Source organism: Chrysemys picta, chromosome 3 (assembly GCF_011386835.1).
Source record: "Chrysemys picta bellii isolate R12L10 chromosome 3, ASM1138683v2, whole genome shotgun sequence".
Lineage (NCBI taxonomy): Eukaryota > Metazoa > Chordata > Testudines > Emydidae > Chrysemys > Chrysemys picta.
Window position 1 is genome coordinate 86,136,673 of NC_088793.1, and position 13,975 is coordinate 86,150,647.

At 47.1% G+C, this 13,975-nt stretch overlaps 1 long non-coding RNA gene across 2 annotated transcripts in view; it reads right to left on the minus strand.

Annotated features, from left to right (window-relative positions):
* LOC122174427 (uncharacterized) overlaps window positions 1-13,975 on the minus strand; it is an 83,920-nt gene that overhangs the window by 43,807 nt on the left and 26,138 nt on the right. Inside the window, exon 5 of one of the 2 annotated variants that reach the window (XR_010599577.1) lies at window positions 99-403. The exons of the other annotated variant lie outside the window; for it this stretch is intronic. This is a non-coding gene — a long non-coding RNA (uncharacterized LOC122174427). Of the gene's footprint in view, window positions 1-98; window positions 404-13,975 lie in introns of those variants that run through there. 2 annotated transcript variants of the gene reach the window in all.

Here is a 13,975-nt window from a genome sequence, read left to right on the forward strand (position 1 = left end):
TAGTAAAATTAAATGAATTGATGAACACTATTTAGACTAGCGCCTGCTGTAGTCATTTAGATGGAATATATGGGCCAAAGGCACCATCCAACAGCAAACAAGGTTTGGTATACAGAGACCTCAGCCTGCTTAGTATAGTGCACACACCATTAAAATCCTTTTAAACCTTTTATTAAAAATACAGAAATGAAAAACAGTTAAAGTATTTGAAATGTAAAATATGAAGACTTTCATTTTAACAACATTTGTTGGTCCCTTTAACTGGAGTTTTTAGAAGGCAAAAACCCCTTGTTTAACAGGCTTTTAAATGGTATCAAAGATAGAAATACTTGTATTTCGGGGGGAAAGGGGAAGAGACTAGTATTGATGGGCTGAAGCTGCTGTTAAAGTCCAGTCCTGTTCCCTAGAAGACAAAACAAGACAAACGCACAAAAGGGAAGAGAAAAGAACAGAAAAGATAGAGAATGAAGATTCTGTCTCTGGAGTTGACTTTCAATTGCAACCTCACAGCTGGAAAAACACAGGCACAGCCCACCCCTTAGCCATTCCAAGATCTGGCAAGCTTGTACCAGCATCAGGCTGTTTAGGTCACAGCATTGCTTTTAGCTGCCCCTTGCTGGTCACAGGCTTACAGCAGTGTTGCAAAATATGCAGTCTTGGCCAGCTACACCAGACTCTTCTTATTAGACAGGAGGAAAAATGGGAGAGGGATAAGAAATAAGGTAGGAAAGAAAAAAAGATACATTTGGTGGGAAGTGGTGGGGAGACGTCTTACATCCCAGGTGGTGTTCAGGATTCAGCTGGAGCTGATGATGTCATCTGGCTCCCTCTCTCTGGCCTGGTCCCATCAGGACATCTCCCAGGATTGGAATACAGAAGGTCTGGGTCCCAGGAGATGATAGAGGTAGCAGTCATGATTGCAAAACTCACTCACTCCCCTTCTTTGAGTCAGCTGGTGTAGTGGTAGCCTCCATCTGATTGTCTATTTTCCCCAGAACGCCGAAAGGGAGTGGTAGGTGAAACAGCCCATCACCTCATTATTTCTGACACACCAATTTTGGTTAATTGATTTTTTTCAGTGTTGCACCATTCTTGTTTAGCAGGCATGATCTTAACACAGTCCTTCAATTATATCAGTAGGTCTTTTTATTTGGACTAGTTCACTCTTTGTTTGCTTTCTGCACCATTTCCCATCAACATTTGTTGTTATATGTTGTTGTTGCATTTCATGAACTTTCACTTACTTTTCACAGTTGAGCTCCTAATTAGGGTAAATTTGTAGGCCCAACTATTACAAAACATCTGAGCTAATGCAAGTCAACAGCTTGAATCTAAAGTGGAGAGCTGAGATCATATTTTAAATTGTGTAGGTACATATTCTAATTTCTTTTAGACAGACTACAACAATGATACTCAGACCTCAGTGGTTCAGTAGCCAAATTAGCAATAAACATTAGCCAAAAGAGCTACTGTAGTGTGAATTCATTGTTTCATTTATTATACTATATATTCATTTTTAAACCATATGACAGGGGAAATATATAAACATACTGTGGCAAAATTGGCATTACACACACATTAATCTCACAGCAGAATGACTGATCAAGTATTATTTTAGCAACTATAATTGATTAATAAAGTAAAAGCATCTTGATTTGTTGTTAATTAAATTATATAGTATTTTAATATCACATGCTGTAATGAACTGCAGAAGACACATTAAAGAGCCACTTGTGGCCCGAGAACCACTGTCTGAGTATCACTGATCTAGACTAGCACATGATTAATTAATAGTTTTGGCTTAACTAAAGGCTTGCAAGCCCAAAATTTGCAATGTCAGATGCATCCCAGCAGGTAGGTTCAAAAAGCAAAATCAGAACCAAACACAAATCTGGTGGTTTAAGCTTGGGAGTCATCTCCTCTAATTTCTTTTCCCCTTCAAAGGTGGAGGTTACTAGTTTGCATTACAATTTTGCAGCATTCAATAGAGTGCAAAAACCCAGATTAATCAAATAGTTCACATCAATTGCATTTTTAATATCCTACTCAAAGCATTTCCAGCTGAGTCCTGTGGCTTTTGACTACCACATCATTCAATGAAAAAACAGTTACCTTTTCTGGTGTTCTTCGAGATGTGTTGCTCATGTCTATTCCACAATAGGTGTGCATGCTCACCACGCGCACTGGTGCTGGAAGTTTTTCCCCTAGCAGTACCTGTAGGGGGGAGCACCCCCCAACCCCTGGAGTGGCACCTGCTTGGCGCAGTATAAGGGGAGCTGTGCGCTCCCCCCACCCTCAGTTCCTTCTTGCCAGACAACTCCGACAGAGGGGAAGGAGGGTGGGATATGGAATAGACATGAGCAATACATCTCGAAAAACACCAGTTACAGAAAAGGTAACTGTTTTTTCTTCTTCGAGTAATTGCTCATATGTATTCCACAATAGGTGATTCCAAACTATATTTGTTGGAGGGGGGTAGGAGTTCACAAGTTTCCAGGATGGAGGACAGTCCTGCCGAAACTGGCGTCATCCCTGGTTTGGGAGACAATCGCATAGTGCGAGGTGAACATGTGAACCGACGACCACGTGGTGGCCCTACAAATGTCCTGGATGGGGACGTGGGCCACAAAGGCAGCTGATGAGGCCTGTAACTGGGTCGAGTGTGCCCTCACAATGGGCGGCGGGGGAACGCCCACCAGCTCATAACAGGAATGGATGCACGAAGTGATCCAATTTGAAAGCTGCTGAGTGGAAATCAAGGTGAGGCAACAAACAGTTGCGAGGACTTTCTGAACGGCTTAGTCCGCTCAAAGTAGAAAGCCAGAGCCCGCTGCACGTCAAGCGTGTGGAGACGGCGTTTCTCACTGGATGCGTGAGGCTTGGGGCAGAGGACCAGTAGAAAAATATCCTGACCCATGTGGTAGGCGGAGACCACCTTCAGGAGGAACGCAGGGTGTGGGCGGAGCTGGACCTTGTCCTTATGAAAGACAGTGTTCAGTGGTTCAGAGGTCAGGGCCCTGAGCTCCGAGACTCACCTGGCTGACATGATAGCAACCAGGAAGGCCACCTTCCACGAGAGATTAGACCAGGAGCACATAGGCAGTGGTTCAAACGGGTGCCCCGTGAGACGAGCCAACACCAGGTTTAGGTCCCACTGTGGAACCAGGGGTCTAGAATACGGGAAAAGACGGTCTAGACCCTTAAGGAACCGGCCAGTCATAGCATGGGAAAACACCATGTGTCCTTGCACCGGTGGATGGTAGGACGATATGGGCGCCAGGTGTACCTTGACGGACGAGGGCGCCAGGCCCTGGGCCCTCAGGTGGAGGAGTAATCAAGGATAAGCTGGATCGGGGCGGTCACTGGGGAGACCCCCTGGTCTGCCGCCCACCTAGAAAACCGAGACCACTTTGCCAAATATGCGCGGCGAGTGGAGGGCTGTCTACTTTGGAGGAGGATGCGCTGAACTTGCTCTGAGCACATCCTTTCCTCTCTACCTAACCATTGAGCAGCCACACCGTAAGGTGAAGAGCCACTAGGTTTGGATGGAGGAAGCGGCCCTGGTCCTGTGAGAGCAGGTCCGGGTGGAGCGGCAACAGCCACAGCGGAGCTACCACCAGGCCCGTGAGGATCCCATACCAATACTGCCTGGGCCACGCCAGGGCAATCAGGAGGACTCGGGCCTTGTCCTACTTTATCTTCTCCAGGACCCTGCTGATTAGAGGGAACAGGGGGAAGGCGTAGAGAAGCCAGCCTGACCAGGACAGGAGAAAGGCATCAGAGATAGCACCCCTCCCCAGGCCCCCCGGAGCAGAACTGGGGGCATTGCCAGTTCTGCTGAGTTGCGAATAGGTCCACCTGGGGAGTTCCCCACCTTCGGAAGAGCCGGTGGGCCACTTCCAGGTGGAGGCACCACTCATGTTGCAAGGAGAAGTCTTTCTCAAGCAATCCACCCTCTCATTGCAGGCACCCGGTAAGTAGAAGACCTTCAGGTGGATGTCATGGGCTACACAGAAGTGACACAGCCTGAGGGCTTCGAGGCAGAGGAGCGGGACCCACATTGCCTGTTGATATAGAACATTCAGACCATGTTATCCGTGAGGACCCTGACTACCTTGCCCTCCAGGTGCGAGCGGAAGGCTATACATGCCAGCCACACTGCTCTGAGCTCTTTGACGTTTATGTGTAGGGTCATGTCCTGAGCCGACCACAGGTCTTGGGACTCAAAGCTCCCCACATGGGCCCCCCAACCCAAGTCTGACACATCGGACACCAGCTCCAGCGACGGGGCCCTGTCCCTGCACAGGACCCCTTGGAGCATGTTGTTTGGTGTGGACCACCCTCACAGGGAGGTAATCACAGCATCCAGCCTGGTGAGGACCTTGTCCATCCTGTCCGTGGCCTGGGAGAAATTCGAGGCCAACCAGAGCTGGAGGGGCCTCATCCTGAGTCTGGCGTGACAGACCCCATAGGTGCATGCCGACATATGACCCAAGAGCTGCAGGCAAACCCTGGCTGTCACTGGGAACCTTGTGACTGAGTCAATGAGACCTTTCAGGGTCTCAAACCTGTCTGGCGGGAGAGAGGCCCTGGCCGATGCTGCATCCAGGAGTGCCCCGATAAACTCTATGCGTTGAACCGGGACTAACATGGACTTGGTGTTGTTTACCAGTAGGCCCAAGGCAGTGCACATGGACAGGAGTGCCACGTGATCCCTCACCTGCGACTGGGAGGTGCCCTTGACAAGCCAATCGTCCAGATAGGGAAATATCCGTACCCCCGCCATCTGAGGTAGGCCGCTACTACCGACATGCATTTTGTAAACACGCTGGGGGCAGTGGACAGCCCAAACAAGAGGACCGTAAATTGGTAATGATTTTGTCCCAGCACAAAATGGAGGAAGCGCCTGTGCCCCTTGAATATGTGGATGTGGAAGTATGTGTCCTGTAGATCGAGGGCAGTGTACCAGTCCCCGGGATCCAGGGAGGGGATGATGGAGGCCAGGGAGAACATGCGGAACTTGAGCTTCACCATGTGCTGGTTCAGACTCCGTAGGTCCAGTATAGGCCTAAGACCCGCTTTGGCCTTCGGGATAAGGAAATAACGGTAGTAGTACTGCTTGCCCAAGAACTCCTTGGGCACCGCCTCTATTGCTCCTAGTCCTAGGAGCCACCCCACCTCCTGCTTGAGCAGAGCTTCGTGCGAGGGGTCCCCCAGGAGGGACGGGGGCAGGGGTGGTTGGGCGGGGAGGAGGTAAACTGGAGGGTGTAACCCTGGGAGATGGTGTTGAGGACCCATCGGTCCGAAGTGAGCTGAGACCATTGTGGAAGGAAAGCACACAACCGGTTGGAGAAGGGAAGCTTTATTGGGGTTGGATCCCTGATGAGGACTGGCGGGTTGCCCCCAAGCATCCTGTCAAAATCACCTTTTCCCCTGCCTGCTTGCCCTTGGAGGATCCAGGCTGGGGGGCAGGCCGAGACTGTCCGTCCCTTATAGTCCCATTGCTTCTTATGGGCGGCCTTGTACTTCGGGAGGGCGGCCGGGGTCGGAGTCTGCTGCGGCTTGAACTTAGGTTGTACCGGAGCTGAGACATAGAGACCAGGGTCTGGAGGGTCATGCAGGAGTCCTTTATACCATGCAGCCTTGTTTCTGTTGCCTCCACGAACAGAGCTTTCCCATCAAACAGGAGATCCTGCATGAAAGATTGGGCCTTGCTGGAGAGCCCAGAGAGCAGGAGACATGATGCCCGTCTCATGGACACCGTGGAAGCCATTGAATGTGTGGCCGTGGCCGCAGCATCCGAGGCAGCCTACAGGGAAGCCTGAGCTGCCGTTGCCCCTTCCTCCACCAGCGCCCTGAACGCCTTCTTATCGCGCTCCTGGAGGGAGACCTCAAATTTAGGCAGGGAGCCCCACAGATTAAATTCAGACCTACCCAAGAGAGCCTGATAGTTTGCCACTCGTAACTGGAAGCTCGAAGACGTTTTTCTTCTGAAAGAGTCCAGTCTCCGAGAGTCTTTGTTTTTTGGGGTTGGGGCTGGCTGACCCTGTCGTTCTCTGTGGTTGACCGACTCGACCACCAGGGAGTTGGGCGCCGGGTGGGTATATAGGTACTCATACTCTTTAGTGGGTACAAAGTACTTGCACTTTGCCTTTTTTGATATGGGGCCTACAAGGCTGGTGTTTGCCACAGGGCATTTGAAATTTTAGCCACCCCTTCCTTCATGGAGCGGCAAGGCCACCCTACCCGGTGCCGATAGGGACAACACGTTGAACAAGGAGTCTGAGGGCTCCTCCGTCTCCTCTGCCTGGAGGTAGAGGCTTGCTTCCACCCTCTTTAAGAGCTCTTGGTGGGCCTTGAAGTCCTCCTGCGGGATGGAGGGAGGCGGGGCCGCAATTGCCTCCTCAGGGCAGGGCAAAGAAGCCGGTGCAGTGTTTTGGGTGTCGGCCAGCACTGGAGGATCCACCACCTGACCGACTCTTCTGTCGGGGGTCTGGAGAGGGAGGCCGATGGTGCTTCCAAAGCTCCGGCCACCAAGCGAGCTCCCACCGGGGGCTGCACTGGAGGCCACGGTGCCCACTGGTACTACTGGGCCAGCCACAACGCTCAGTGCCACTACATGGACCTTGCCCTGAGCGGACGCTGGGCGGTGATCGGCATCGGGAACGTTCCCTCAACCGAGAACGGTACCGAGCCGGGGGCGACTGTGGAGATCCCAGTGGTGGCTTACCTCTGGAGCGTGGGGCCGACATCGGCGGCACTCCGGGCACTGGGATGGACAAGACGTCCCGGGCCGCCTGGAGAGCTTCGGGTGTGGACAGCATCCAGAGAGGCCTGTTCCGAAGGGGCCGGGTTACTCCGCTCTACGTGAGTCGGAGGCCTAGTGCCAGTGGGGATTGAGGACTGCCCGACATGGGCCTAGCCTCTGTCCCAGACTTCCCTCAGTGCCGCTGAGCAGAGAGAGACTTCTTGGCCTTCTTGGCGCGCCCCGTGGATGGGGAGTGGTGCCGACTAGTCGATGGCACTGGCGGATCACTGTGTACCGACACCACGGTGCCCAGTACTGGCTCGGAGCAGCGTGCCAGGGTTGGGTCAGCACCAACTCCATCAGAATGGCTAGGAGACTAATGTCCCTTTCTCTTTTGGTCTGAGGCTTAAACGATTTGCAAATCTTGCTGATATGTGTTTCTCCCAAGCAGCACAAACAGTCTGTGTGCAGGTCGCTTCTTGGCATAGAACACCAACAAGAACCGCACGACTTAAATCCCGGGGCTTGGGACATGCCCTGGCCCGGGCTCGCTGACTAATTAAACTAACTATGCTAACTAACTACAGGTACTAAATGAATGAACAGTTCTGGGGACGAGTCACAGCAAAGCTGGAGCAGAGCAGTTCCGACGCACCTTCACTGGCGGCAAGAGGGAACTGAGGGTGGGGGGAGCGCGCAGCTCCCCTTATACCACGCAGGGGCACTCCCCCCTACGGGTACTGCTAGGGGAAAAACTTCCAGCACCAGTGCACGTGGCGAGCACACACACCTATTGTGGAATACACGAGCAATCACTCGAAGAAGAACAGTAACTTGTATCACTAAATGCCCCATAATTTATTCGGCATGATTTACAACAAATGACCTGCTCAGACGGCAAAGACTGCAATGAGCAGACTTAAAATTAGTTACAAAAGAAAGTACAAAAAGGGTCTTACCACAACCTGAGAACATGTTTCAACACAATTCCTACACACTTAAACAGTTAATCCTTTTTATACCTTATTTTAAAGAGCTGGTGATGTTTCTACAACTGGAAAAAACATTGGCCAAGAAGAGAATGGTTGTTTTTTTAATCCTTGTGCAGAGACAAGATGCCAAAAGGCTAGATCAAAATCCAATTAGACTTTTTCCAACAGAGTGCTTCAAAAACATCACACAGAGGCTACACTATTTTAATATGCACCGTATGTAATTTCCCCTCCACTTCTGATTCTGATGAAAGTTTGATTCATACCAGATTGGTGCTAATTATTTCTAAGTCAGATGTCCATCACAAGAATTCTCACTTTGATGGAAAACAAACAAAAAAGATAGTCACTGAGCTGGAATTCACTTGGAGAAGTCAGATAAGAACATCAAAAAAGTGGACATCAGAATGAAGTCAGTGGAATAGCATGTTGCAAAGCTGGTCACGTTATACTGGAGATTATTTAAAGAATAGCGATGCAAGATTACCTGATTTCCAAAGCAGCAATCTAGAGAGAAATTCGGATTCTGAGGACTACAGCAGATAAAGAAACTCCTGAATTAAACCCTTTCCTGGAAGGCACAATGTCATCAGTCTTGCAGCTGGATGTGAAAGATTATTCTTAAAGTAAACAGTATGCCTGAAGGATCCCCAAGAAGGCAAATAATGAAGTTCAGAAGAGGCTGAGCTGCTAGGTTTTGCTATTCTGAATATATCAAATCAGTGCGCCACCTAAAAATCCATCTAATATATTACACAAATCCTTCAATGCTCAAAGGGAAACCCCATGAGTCCAGAATCACACCCTTCTGAATTCTATACCAGGGCAAAACCCAAATGATAGTAAACACAGTGCTGAGATATTTCCAGGCCACTGGTGATTGCTTCAGAAGTCACTTTAAATTGAATTTGGAAGTTGAGCTCCTGAAGGGTAGATCAATGATTGTTCCTCCCTTTCTCAATTGGTGGGCTGAGGGAAAGCATCTGTCTCCTTGCTAAGGCAGACAGTCAAGGAAGGTCGGCATCTACAATTTAGCCTTAGCTCTTTAAAGGAATATTTATTTGGATTTATAAGAACTGACAAAAAAACTCCTCTCTCATAAGGATTTATTTAAAGAAACTCTTTTGGTATAGACTAGAAATCAGAGAAGTAAACTTGGAATGATAAGAATTACTGTGGGTGTATTGGATTTGGTGCTTAATTACCATTAATAGAGGAAGGGAAATGCAGAGTGGACAGGCTATCAGTGAAACAAACTTCAGAGAGTTTCTTTCTCAAAAATTCATCTTCTGATTGGTGTCTCTGACTAACTTAATTGAGACCAAGCATTGCACACTGTAACAAAAACAATTTGAAAAAGTGGTCCTCTAAATAATTGCACTTTAAGTACAAAATAAAAGCTGTATTAATAAGTGAAACAAGAACTTGTAGCAAATGGCAACACTAGTTCTAATGTCAACATACCCAGGACGGTGCTAGCAGAGCATCAAGTGATTCAATGGTAAATATTGAATAGATGAATAAAACATGCTTTGTTTTCTCATTAATGCGAATAAAAATAAATAGAAAAAAATTCACAGCTTTTTCTCTGGCAGGGACCTGCCCTGTAGTTACATGTGATTTCTACACTACCATCTCTCCTTAATCTGACAGGGTGATTTCCTACAGAACTATTCTTATATTGAAGTTATCACTCATCTCCTTACTGGGCTACATAGGTAAATTAATTTTTAAAAGACCTCAATAGAGTTATCACGAGTAAGACGTCTGTGCATAAACGAGTCTCAAATAAAGGTTCAATTGCTTCACAGGTACAGTATCCACCAAATAATGACGTGAATCAGAGAAGGAGGAACTACTGAAAGTACTTAACCATGAGACTGAACCTGCCTCAGCATCTTCTTTGGTTAACACTACTAAAGAACAAGTTTTCAGTCCTTAGAAACAGAAACAAGATGTTTTGTTAATAATCCTGTGAACTGATTAGCAGCAGTCAAGTGCAAATGATTCTCAAAACTATTTTCCCAGTATCCTTAAAGGCTTAGTGATCCTCCTGCAGTCTCCTTATAGGCAAAACTTCCAAAGAGTTGAATTAGGTGTCTTTCATATATAACAGGGGTTCTCAAACTGGGGGTCGGGACCACTCAGGGGGTCGTGAGGTTATTACATGGGGGGTCACGAGCTGCCCACCTCCACTCCAAACCCCACTTTACCTCCAGCATTTATAATGGTGTTAAATATATAGAAAGTGTTTTTAATTTATAAGGGGAGGGTCGCACTCAGAGGCTTGCTATGTGAAAGGGGTCACCAGTAAAAAAGTTTGAGAGCCACTGCTTATATAAGGAATAGTGGACTGAGGCATTAATGGGTAAAATGCAATTAAGTTCAGGCCTGCCAGGTATCATGGATGTGATAAATGACATGGAGTCTCTACAGGCAATTACAAGTCTCATCTCGTAACCTGCTCTGATTACATTGATTCTATTATGCTCCTCTGCTTCTGCACAGGAAGAAGTGTAGTTTATTTTATTCCGGAAAGCAAAAAATATGATTTAAATGTTTTGTTTTAATTTTATTCTTATATTATTGTCAAAAAGGTAGACAGACACTAGAGAACAGCAAACAAGACACTCAACAAGAAAGTTTTAAAAGAGAGACATATGCAGTGCCTGATGGGTAAGCAGGTCTGATAGCATAGGGATTTCTAAAATTACTAAATAGAACAATTTTTAAAATAAGATATGGGAATAAAACAGCAGAAAAAAGTCAAGCCCTTTCTGAAGGTTGATAAGTCTTATTTTTGACTACCTTTTAAACAAGTAAAATCCATTTATTCATGTCACTAGTGACACCATAACAGAATTTTCAAAAGCCTTCTCAATCCATCACTATCTTCAAGCACTCAGCAGCTGATTTCCCAGTGATTTGCAGCATTCCATTTAACCATCTCCTCACTGGTCAACCCCTATTATGAAGACCTTCCACCATTCCTTCCATGATAACTTTCTCAATGTTATTTTCATCTCTATCCTTGATGTGACTAAAATACGTAAGTTTACATCTGTTGGTTTCTGAAAGCAGGGTCTGTTTCTCTGCAATCATATTTCTAACATAAGCATTTGTCGTCTTTTCCATCCAGAACATACACAAGAATCTTTGCCAGCCCACATCTCAAAGGCTTCAATTTTCTTCTTGTCAAAGCAGCCTTAATTTCCCATGATTCACATCCATAAATCACTATGGAAAAAAATAGGCTTTTCACCAATTGAACCTTTGTATATTTCAAGATGCCATGGCTTTTCCAAACATTCATAAGGGATGCCATGGCGGAGCAACCCATTCCTAGTCTTCTTCTGATTTCTTTGGAACACCTTCTTTGGTTGGATATATATGATCCCTGATAACTGAATTCATCTACTGCCTTTACAACTTGACCATTAATTGTGATGTCCAATTGCATTTTAACTGTGAAGTGTTTGAGCTTGCAAAAAACCACAAAGAGAAAGACAATGGTTTGGCAGCTGAAGAATATGGGAGAGAGTAAAAGAAACTGAGAAGACAGATCCAAAAGGCAAACTAGAAGAGACAAGACTTTATAAGGGCAAAATGCATGGTACTTGAGAAATACAAAGACAGTAATAATACAAAAGGTATGTTCACAGTGGTCAGACTTCTTACAAAAAAATGTTTTCCCTGTTGTAATGGGGTGTCCCTGGGCTTTGTAGTTCCCTATGGAAGGCCCTGTGGGGTCCCACTACACACTGCCCCAGGAGCAGTGAAGGTGGGTTCTCCAGGCATGCCTAGAGAGGCCTCACAGAAGCAGCCAAACGGTTCTTAGCAGCTCAGTTCCCATCTAGGAGCAGAGGGGAAAGGAAGGGTATGTCTCTCTGGCCAAAGGCGCTTGAAAGATAATTGGACTATAGTGGCCACACCCCAAACTGAAGGGAGATCAGGGCAGTGGATTCAGACTCCCTACTTGGAGTTCCCTCCATTCAGGATCAACTCAGAGGGCCCTGGGCTTGGACCCAGTGGAGTGGGAGGGCCTAGGTCCCCCTACTCCTACTGCCTAAAAGACTGAGACTAGGTCTACACTACCCACCTGAATCGGCGGGTAGAAATCAATCTCTCGGGGATCGAATTATCGCGTCTCGTCGGGACGCGACAATCGATCCCCGAATTGACACTCTTACTCCACCAGCGGAGGTGGGAGTAAGCGCCGTCAACGGGGAGCCGCGGAGGTCGATTTTGCCACCGTCCTCACAGCGGGGTAAGTTGGCTCCGATAGGTCGAATTCAGCTATGCTATTCGCGTAGCTGAATTTGCATATCTTAAATCGACCCCCCCTGTAGTGAAGACCTGCCCTGAGGCACCTTGGCCAGGAAAACAAAGAGCCGGCAGGCAGGCGCACCAACCACTAGCCCACCTGGTCCTCCAAGCACCCTGTTACCGAACTATAATACAAGATGACAGAGAGTATGGAGTCAGAGCCATCAATCCTGTGAGAGCAAGTGGTGCATGCTATTATTATGAAAATGAAACCTGGGAAAGTACCAGCAATAGATAACATATCAGCAAAATAGTTAAAAGCGATTGGTGAGCAAGGTCTACATTTTGCTTCATCCCAAATGATTTTTCAGTGACTTAAAAAAAAAAAAAGTCACAAGTTTAGCACTTGTATTAAGAAAGAAAATCCATTCATATAGCTTTTGTCTCCAAAATTACGTAATAGGATCCTTTGTATTTGCACTGGGTAAGAATTGCTTTTCCTAGGTCAGCAAGAACACTAACACATTAAACTACCAGGAATTTCAAAATTCTGCCAAGTTAGGCCTCAAAAGCTCACTGAGCTAAAGCAAACAGATGTTCTATTATGCAGATTGGCTACTGTAAGTATTTTTAACTTTCTTCATGGTGAAATAATTTGGCCGTTCTTGGGATTGTCCAACTGGATGCTTTTGTCAACACTGCATTAAGAAGCAAAGCCGTGTTCATACACGAGGAAGACAAAACAAAATTCAACAAGGTAACAGATTTCACTTTAAAGTCCCCTGGAGCATACTTTAAATCAAAGTAAGGGATTATAAAAGACATTGTGCCTGAGCTTTTGTTTCTATATGCATTATATATAAAATTTCTTAGGATAATCATTAAAAGCACTGAGTTCTTTTGCATCAGTTTGTTTTAAACAAATAACTATAGACAAGTCAAACTGAGATCAAACAAGAGGTCTGATCCTCAGTGCTGTTGAGCATTCTCAGTTTTCAACTACCCTGTTCTATTTGCTCCCTGTGAAGCATCTGACAGGATACTGGACTAGATGGACCATTGGTCTGACCTACTATGGCCATTCTTTTGTTCTAAATAGACAGACAAAACAAGCTCAGAGACCCAGACAAAGGCTCCATCTTATTAAGCGTTACTAACATAAAAAGCGCCTTTAACTGAAATGGATCGGTGTTGTGGACCTCACAGAAGCGAATAAAGAGTAAGCAGAAAGAACAGCTGCCTTGTGCAGTGGGATTGGGAAGGAGTTACAAGCGTGGGTATGGCATAAAAGAAGACATGACAATGAGAGATAAAGAATGAGACGAAGTGAAAAGGAAAGTGGAATCCCAGAAATTTGCTTCTGGTTAATTTCAGTGAGTCCCTCCCTATTTCTTGTAATATTGGTGAAGGGGAACAACCCTTAAAGAAGAAACATTATAGAGACTGTTAGATCTCAATTAAGATCATTAGTCCAAGTCCTTCACCTAGATCATATGTAAACATTGCCAAACTTCCTGATGCATCCAAAATAGGGTGACCAGACGTCCCGATTTTATCGGGACTGTCCCGATATTTCCTTGTTTGTCCCACGTCCCGACCGATGTGCGGTCGGGACACTGGACAAACAAGGAAATGCTCCAGAGCCCGGAAGTGCTCGCCCCCCCCCCTTCTCCCCTCCATTGGCTCCCTCCCCAAATCCCCGCCTCTTCCCCAGGCTCACCATTCCTCCTCCCTCCACAAGCACTGGAGGGAGGCCCCGGAGACGCAGGGGGAGCGCGGGGCTGGGGTAAGTAAGAGTCGGGGCTGGCCCCAGTGCAGGCAGGACTCAGTCAGGCGGTAGGGAGAGTAGGGGGGCGGCCCGCAGGGCCAGGCGGCGGCTGTTCTCCCCACCTGGGCAGCGGGACTCTGGAGCAGCCTCTGCTACAGCTCCCACTGCTGCAGGGGGAGGAAGCGGCTGCTGGCCAAGCTC